We start from the raw sequence: 8,939 nt of genomic DNA, 5'->3' as shown, positions 1-8,939 counted from the left end.
GTCCCGTGTGGAGGTCGTGGGCAGGCGGGATCCAGGCGAGCGGCTCTCCACGCGGACAGCGCCTTCCCTGCAGAGGGGAGCCGGAGGGCGGTGGGCTGGTGGCTGGGGGTGACGCATGTGTGCGCGGAAGACGGCTCCGCCAAGGGGCTGTGAGCCAGGTCCCAAAGGCGACAAGAAATCCGGGGCTCCGGCCAGGGAGGATCAGGGGCTGGGAGGAGCCCCCGGCCGGCCGCTGGGCGCAGGCTTCGCCCCTCCGCGGCCCGGAGAGCGCGGGCGCATGGCGCCCCCTGGCGGCCGGCTGCCGCGGCGCCCCCGCGCTGCTCCTTTGTTCTGCGGTGGCTCCTGCGCAGGCGGGGGAGGGTGGCGACCCTGGCTTCCACATGGGCGGTGCGCTGGGGCCAGGGGCTCAGGGCCCACAGCAGCACGCGGGTCTCTGGCTACTGGACGCCGGCAGATCACCAGGCGTCTCGGAGCCTCAGTTCCCCGAATGCGAGAAGGGGAGGGGGACACACTGGCTCAGGAGAGTGTGCGGGGCTCACTGTGTCACCTGTGCACGAGGAATAGCTGGCCAGGCGTCACTGGCACCTGCTCTCCCACCCGGCCCACGGCCATCCACCTGGGTGGTGGGGTCTTTGTCCCATCCTGATCTTGGCTGGCACCAGCCCTACCTGAGGGGTGTGGTGAGCGCCGGGAGGCACCTGCCAAGGCCTCCTCCTGGGCCTGCCGGTTTAGAGAACACCTCGTGTGGCGTGGGCGTGCCTGGGGCTCCCCCTGCACCCCAGTTCCCATCCCTCCCTTAGAGGAGGCCTCTTCCCCTCGGGCCTCTGCCTGGGAAGCTCAAGGACGGGGCCTGACCCTTCTTCCTGCAGCCAAAGATGTTTCCTTCTTTAATCTGATCCTCCATGTCCCACCAGATACACCTCAGTCCCACTCCAGATTCAGGATGGAGGGAGGGGAGGGGGAGGAGGAGGAAGAGAGGAAGGGAAGACATAAACAGGAGAACTGATTTGCTAGGGCGATCGTAACAAAACGCTGCAGATCCAGCAACTTAAATAACAGATTCGGCTAGTCTTGCAGTCCAGGACGCTAAGGTGGGCTCCAGGGTTCCTTCTGAGGCCCCGCTCCCTGGCTTGTAGGTGGCCACCTTCTCCACTTGCCGCCACATGACCTGTCCTGTCTCCAGGTCTGTGACCTCATCTCTTATTCATGAGGACGCCCATCACATGACCCTGGGGCCACCTAATGAGCTCACTGTACTGTAATTCCTTTTTTGAAGACCTGTCTCCAAATATGGTTGTATTTTGAGGCACCAGGGGTTAGGATTTCAACATATGAATTTCAAGGGGACGCAAGTCAGCCCAGAACAGAAAGCGGGGAAGGACAGAAGGGAAGAGGAAGGGAGGAAATCAGTCCAGTCCCGCCTTGCCAGGCTAAGTGGGGTAATGACTAGAATGCAGGCATGACTTGGGGACCCAAATCTACCTGTCAGCATAACCGACGACCTTCAAATGTCAGGAGAGTTCCTGAGAAAATCTGGATTTCCACTTCCTCCTGAAAATGGCGCCCTGGGTCCACTTTCTGACCTAGCAGATCCCCAGGGTCCACTTTCTGACCTAGAAGATCCCCAGGGTCCACTTTCTGACCTAGCAGAGCAGATCCCCAGGGTCCACTTTCTGACCTAGCAGAGCAGATCCCCAGGGTCCACTTTCTGACCTAGCAGAGCAGATCCCCAGGGCGCCAGCTCCACAGTCCTCAGCTGTCCACTCAGCCGCCTAGGAGGCTGGAGATGCTGCTGTGGGAGTAAGGCCCGTGCCCCGCCCACGGCAGTGGGCTTGCTGGACGTGCACTTGCCCCCTCTGGTGGGCTTGCGGGGGACCGGGGCCTTCCAGCCCAGCTGGAAAAGCTCGAACTTAGGTTCACCTGCAAGCTGTGTGTGACTTAGGTCAAGCGTTGCCCTTGGAGTTTCTCCATCTGGGAAACGGGCACGCCAGCGCCTACTGCTCGGGCTCTGCAGGGATCAAATGGTATGCGGTGGTCCGTGCCAGTGGCCTGGCGCACGGAAGGCCCTCGGTCAGTGCCTGTCTGCATGCCCATCCCGGCCCTGGTAGACCCACTGAGCGCAGCTCTCTCGGCACGGGCGCCTTCTTCAGCGGACCCGCGAGGCTCCCCAGGGAACTGCCATCCAGACGGCCTTTTAGGTCAGCACTTGCCCTGGGCGGCCGCGGGCGCGCTCTGGGCCCGGTCAGGAACCACCACGCTGCTCCGGCTCTGCAGGGCTCTCTCCCCAACTTGGGCAGGCGCTTTGGTTCTCCTGCCCTCCCACCCACCGGGGAACGGTCGCCAGCAGGAGCAGCGGGCCCACTGGGGGCCACCGAGGGAAAGGGGAGCCGGTACCGTCCAAGCGTCATACATGCTGGGTGCTCTGCATACCCCCAGCCTGTGGCGGACAGTCCCCCAAGGACCCTGCCCCTGCATGGACATCGCGGCAACCCTGTGCCTGTGGCAGGGCTGTGCCATTGTACACGGGGAGGCTGGGGCCGTGAGCGGTCGCGCAGACTGAGAAAGGAGGTCAGGAATCTGAACCCCACAGCCTTTGGTTCTCCCTCCACATGTGGCCTTTGGAGGGGGAAGGTGCCTGGCCAATGGGCCTGTCCAAGGAGGAAATGCCTGGACCCAACTCCAGCTTCCGGGTTTGGGATGAGTTCAGGAGTGAGGATTCTGTGTGCCCTGAAGAGGGGGCCTGGCTTGGGGGGGCTTGGGGTCTGGAGAAGAAGCCGCCCGCCCCCCCCCCCCCCCCCCCCGTGGTAGTGGAGCTGTCCGGGTGCTTGGTCGGCCCCGCCCCGCTCAGGACAGATTTATTGAGTGTCCACCACTGGTTCCAGCAGAGCTAAAGACTGGGGCCTGAGCAAGCCCTGGCCTTCTTGACTTCCACACGCGAGGGCACACGGCAAAGGCACACAGAGGTGTCGGACCTGTCTCCAGGCAGTTAGCAAAACACACAAAAGAGCCACTGAAGGGGATGGAGGGGCTGCGGGCAGAGGGAGGACACGGCTCTGTCACAGTGGCCCTCCACTGAGGCTGCACTGAGTGGAGGAGCCGTCCTGCAGCAGGGTCAGAGGGACATGGCGGCAGAGGACGGGGTCCTCAGCATCACTGGCCGGGACACTGCAGGGCGAGGCTGGGTCCTGGCAGCTCCCAGGAGGAGGGCCAGTGCATCCTTTAGACCTGGATCCAGGTCCCTGCCGGTCCCCTCTCACTGGTGGCCCTGGAGCAGTCCCCGCCTCTGCATCGTTGGGCCACTCTGAAGTGGGAAACAGTGTGGCCACGGGGCTGCACTCAGACGTTGGTGAGGCCGAGAACACCCGCCATCTGTAAGGCAGTTGCAGCTGGCCTTGCTGAGGCTCCCACCCACCAGGCAGCCTCCTGAGCTTTGTGTGCGCCAGGCCACCCAGTCACCACAGAGCCCCACCGCGTGGGGACCGTTGCTCTCCCTGATGTGCAGGCTTCAGGGCAGTGAGGTCGCAATGCCTGCAAGCAGCGGGACCCTTGGCCTGAACGCGACCTGCCGAGTGTCCGTTGCAGCTGCTCCGCTTCTTGAACTCGGTGCTCTGCTCTCGGGTCTGGGGGTTGGGGTAGGAGTGGCCCCTCTTTCCCACTCCACCCACTGAGGCTGGAGGCTCCCCCGCTCCCGCTGTGCAGGCGCCTTGGCTGGGACAACACTGCCCTCCAGTGGCCAAGGGCCTGCACAGCGCCTGCTGCGGGGCTGGGCTGCGCAGCCCGGAATCCCCTGCAGAGAAAGTTGCTTTGCAGGAGAATCCAGGCACCCGGGTAATTAGCGCTGGCTGGTCTCCCGTGCGCTCTAAGATTAGCCCACGTGCATGCAGTTCCCCGGGGGGAGGAGCAGCAGGTATTCGAGTGTGGCTGTTCCCCAGAGTAGTGCTTTCAGCCCTGGTGGCGAGGACGCACGGATAAAGGCTGCTGGCCTGGCTTTTCCAGGACAGGATTCTTGATTTGCAGCATTTCTCCAAATCCCTGACGTAAATTCTACCACCACGGCCAGTTTCAAACAACTGTGTGGGATCGCTGAACGGCCGAGCAGGAAAGAGATGCCACATGGGCTCTGGGGTCCCAGGGCCAGCTGGCGCCAGAGTCGGGCTCCGGGCGGAACTCACTGCCATAGGGCCTGTGGAGGCTTCATATCTGCCAGTCCCGGGGGGCAGCTTCCCAAGTGCACCTTTGTGCTCACATCTGCTTTCACATTGGCTGGAACTTTTGTTTGTCAAATAACGAGATGAGGTCTCTCACTTTTCTCTGCAGCGTTTCATTTTCCTTGGGGTTCGGTCACCTAGACCATGGCTTGTGAGGTTGGGGTGCGTGACTGTCCCCTGGAGCATCTTCTTGATGTCCCCGACCAGAGCCGGACCAGGAACAGTGGATGACTTCCTTCTTTTCTCTTTCCATTTTCAGTGCTGAAATATGCATCTTCATACTCATATTTTAAAAATCTACATGATAGATTTTCCAGAGCGATATTCCTGATCCAAAAGATAAATGTTTATGAAACTATAAGAAGTATTTCCAGACCCCCTTCCAAACTGTTTAGGGTGGTTACCACTCCCACCCCAGTGTGTGCGAAGGACTATTTTCCCGCATCAGAAATAAGAGTTTTTGAGCTTTGCAAATCTAATGGGGGAAATATTATTGCGTTTTACTTTTGCATTTCTCTGATGACACGTGAGATGAGCTTGCTTTTGTACATCGTTTACACATTTTTAGACTGCATAGTTTGCTTTTTACTTATTGATGTGTAGGAATTCTTCATAGGCAGTCATGTGTCACATAACATGGTTTGGGTCATCCACAAATTGCTTATATGACAACAGTCCCATAAGATTGAATGGAGCTGAATCATTCCCATTGCCTACTGATCTTGAAGTCACCATAACGTACCAATGCAGTGCTTCACTCACATGACTGTGGTGATGCTGGACACTCAAGTCGTGTGCATGTAGAGCACGTGGAATTCTGGACCGTGCGTAGCCCTTGACCATGATAACAAGCAACCGTTGCTGTCCTGTGCACCCGCTCCGCAGACCTGTTAGCATTGTTTAAGGGTGCACTTATCAGTTTGTGTAGAACCCACACCGAGTCATACCAGCAGTAGCCTCGCTGACTGTATCCGTTGGTCACATCAAGAGGCCACACCAAGACATCAACCTAGACCCCTGAGGTTTGTGAGAGTGTGTGCTGTGTTGTTTTCACAATGACAAAATCTTCTACGAATGCATCCTCAGGATGCATCCCGGTCATTAAGTGATGCTGTTGTGGAACACTGACTTTTGTGGAATTTTTAATTTATTTTTTGATTTGCTCTCCTTAGTTATACATGGCAGTAGAGTGCATTTTGATACACCAATGGAGGGAGATTTCTCATTCCTCTGCTGTACGTGGTGCAGAGTCACCGGGTAGTCATACATGAATGTAGGGTAATCTCATTCCACTGTCCTTGACTTCTGTGAAAGTTTGGCTTTGTCCATATGCAATGCAATCTTGGGACGTTGTTGGTGGCATCTTTTGCTATATAAAAATCTAAGCAAACTGTGAGGTGGCTCCGTTTTTTCTTCCTCTTAAGGCATTTGGGTTTCTGGAGACTTGTTTCAGGAGACTTGTTTTTCTAAATTATATCTCCTGTTATTTCCTTCCTTCCTTCCTTCCTTCCTTCCTTCCTTCCTTCCTTCCTTCCTTCCTTCCTTCCTTCCTTCCTTCCTTCCTTCCTTCCTTCCTTCCTTCCTTCCTTCCTTCCTTCCTTCCTTCTCCAAATTTGAGAGTCTTTATTCAGCTGGCCAGTTGATCGTCTCACACAATGCACCAAAAATGGCTATAGGGAGAACCATAGGGCTGCAGGGGTTTTTATACCATAAATCAGTACATCAATCATAAGTGTCTGTTGCTATGATTCAAAATTACAAACTAACATCATGGAATCTGAAGTCATTAGCAGAGGGGGAAGTGGATCCAAATGACCTTACTTAGGTACAAACTAAAGGGTGGTTACTAACATCTAGACAATCATCGACATCAGTTAACATGGTGCATTGTTTAGGAAACTGGGAATCAAAAAGAGTCAATTTTTCATTATACAAAAATTGTCATTTCACCATTTTGTGTTGCCAAACATGTCATGCTAAGCAACTGTTGGCGGGTACAGAGACGGGGTTCCCATGGGAGAAGCCGTTCCTCCGTGACAGGGAGTCGCAGGGTAGATGGAGTCTGTTGGTCACTGCCCGCGGAGCCTCCTGTGATGAGCGTGGCACTCCCTGCAGTACTCCCTGTTATTTTCATTTTGTTTTCACATTTAGGTTCTTCGTGCACTTTGAGTCTTTTTAAGAATCCGGCGTGATGAATGTGGTCTACTTCTCATTTTCTTCTGAACTCCCAGCACGGTTTGTCTCTCCCTGGAATGAAATGCCACCACTTGAAATATTCAGTTTCCGTGGGCATGTTCCCCAATGCTCCACCCCCGTATTGTCTCCTGTCCCCTGTCCAGTTGCACCTCATGGGGTCGTGTCCTGTACCTGGGCTAACGCGCACTGTCCCTGCTGTGGTGTTACAGGAAGGGTAAGCATCTTCCTTTTGGACATTGTTCTCTCTTAAGAACCATGAAGTGCATTTTTTCCTTTTGAGGATGATTGAGATCTCAACTAGAATTGGATAAAAGGTGTGTGTCGGTTTGTCAGGAATCAATGTTTTCCTGCTTTTGCGTCTTCCTGCTCGGGATTCTAAAGCCTCTCTCGCTTATCACCAGCAGGCCGGGGTGGCTTTGCTCACGTGGTGCTGGGACTGCTGTGCTAACTTGGTTTCTAGAAATCTATCATTGGCTTTGAAGTAAACGATTTCATTTTCTTTTTCATTTTTCTTCTTTATCGTTTTCCCCCAAGTGGTCAGTGCTGGTGCCGAGAGGAGAGCCAGCGTCACCAGAGAAACAGCTCAGGTCTTCGTGAGGAGCGTGGGCTCTGCCCTCTGGGCTGGGCTCCTCAGGCTGCCAGCGTCTGCCTGCCTGCCCTCGGTGGCAGAGCCTGCTCGGGAGGGCATCTCAGGGGACAGGTCGAAAGAGAAGGACCTGGGGGGCAGCAGTCAGTCCTCTGTGTCCCCAAGCGCTGTCCTCTCATCCGCAGGCCAGGGACAGTGAGCCGACTCAGAGCTTCAGACCTTGTAGGAAGCCCACAAAGTTCCCTTTCTCTGTCGCCTCCTTGACTCAGGATAAGTCCAGGCATCCACAACACCCAATCTGCCCTTCGGTAGTTCGGATTCCTGTAGATCAGAGCCCTGAGCACCCCGAGGCTCCTGCTTTGACAGGGAGTAGGCGACCCTCTGCCCTCGCTGACGTGGGTGAGGCTGGAGTCCGCAGCCTCCTCCTAGCCACAGGTCTGCGCCGAAGATTGTTGGTGCCCAGCTGACTCCATCGTGAGGACCTTGGGCTTCCCCGCAGGTCTCCAGAAACTCCCAGCAGCAGCCACCTCCCGCTCTTTGTGCCAGATGGATGGGAGACGAAGTCACTGCTGTGCCTGCGCTTGTCCTTGGAGATCCACTCTCCCTGGTGTGACTTCTCGCTTCTTCTCTGTGGAACTCGGGAAAGCCCCTGGCTTTCAGTAGAGTGGACCTCTTCTTCCTGCAGGAAGGAACTGGAAGGATCAGGACTCTCAACTCTTCTGGCTGCGGTTCCTGGACTTTCTCCCTCTACTCCTCCATCCTTCATCCACGCATGAGCTTCATGATTCAATCTTTTGTTTACGGGTCATTCAGAGAGCACCACCGAGTCCTCCAGTCCTGGGAGAGACATAAGAGCTTGTATCAGTCATGGTTCTCCAGAGAAACGGAACCGGGCCAGGGGTGGGTAGACACATGCATAGGTGATGGAGGCTTGGATAGATAGAAGGTAGACAGAGATACATAGACGAAGGGTGGATGGATGGACGGTGAATGGACGGATGGATGGACGGATGGATGGACGATGGATGGACTGATGGATGGACAGACGGACAGACTGACAGATGTAAGAGGAGATTAGTTGGAGGATTGGCTCTTGAAGTTATGGATGCTGAGAAGTCCCACCCTCTGCCATCTACAAGCCGGGGTCTAAGAGAGTTGGTGGTGTAATGGGGTCTGAGTCTGAAAGCTGGCAAGCCTGGAGCACAGTTCCAAGAGGAGAAGGTTCATGGCGCAGATCAGACAGGGAGAGCAAGCGCGGCCTCCTCCTGCCCTCCTGTCACTCCCTCTACCAGCTCAAAGGCTGATCTCTTCCAGAGACACTCAGAGACACACCGGCTATCTGGGCATCCCTTAGCTCAGTCAAGTTGGCACAGGAAGTTGGTCGTCATGGAGAAGGAACTTCAGGGGGTTCATCAAATAAATGTTTGTCAACTGAGTAAGACGCTAAATGAGCCAGCACGAGGCTCTTACCTCAGGGCAGTGCAGTACCATTGAGGAACGCTGCTGCGGAGCTGGCCGAACATGAACCTGACCCTACGCTCACCGCAGAAGAGCTGTGGACGAGGAGGAGCCGGTCTCTGAGGAGACGGCAGCACAGCGGGAGGCGGGGTCCGGCCTCGTCCATACCTACATTTTTATTTGCAGACATCTTCTTGTTCCTGGCACCGTGATCCTCTTGCCTACTCTCCCTGCTGATGTGAGTCTCTCTTATTTTTTGTATTCGTCATGGTTCTGCTTAGATTTTGGAAGGCGGTGGGACGTCTGAATGGCTTTCCTGGCTGAGAGGACCAGAGCTCCTTGGAGGAATGCCCAGATCTGAGCCTAGGTCTGCAGCAGGACGCGCACAAGATGAGTCAGCGTCACATCTAGAGGAGGAAGCAACCCAGGGAGAAGCCACCTGGAGGGGTCCTGCCACTGGTAAGGATGGCGTCCATGGGTGGGCAGACAGC

The sequence above is a fragment of the Sciurus vulgaris genome (assembly GCF_902686455.1).
Source record: "Sciurus vulgaris genome assembly, chromosome: 6".
In the NCBI taxonomy this organism is placed as follows: domain Eukaryota; kingdom Metazoa; phylum Chordata; class Mammalia; order Rodentia; family Sciuridae; genus Sciurus; species Sciurus vulgaris.
This window is presented reverse-complemented; position numbering follows the sequence as displayed.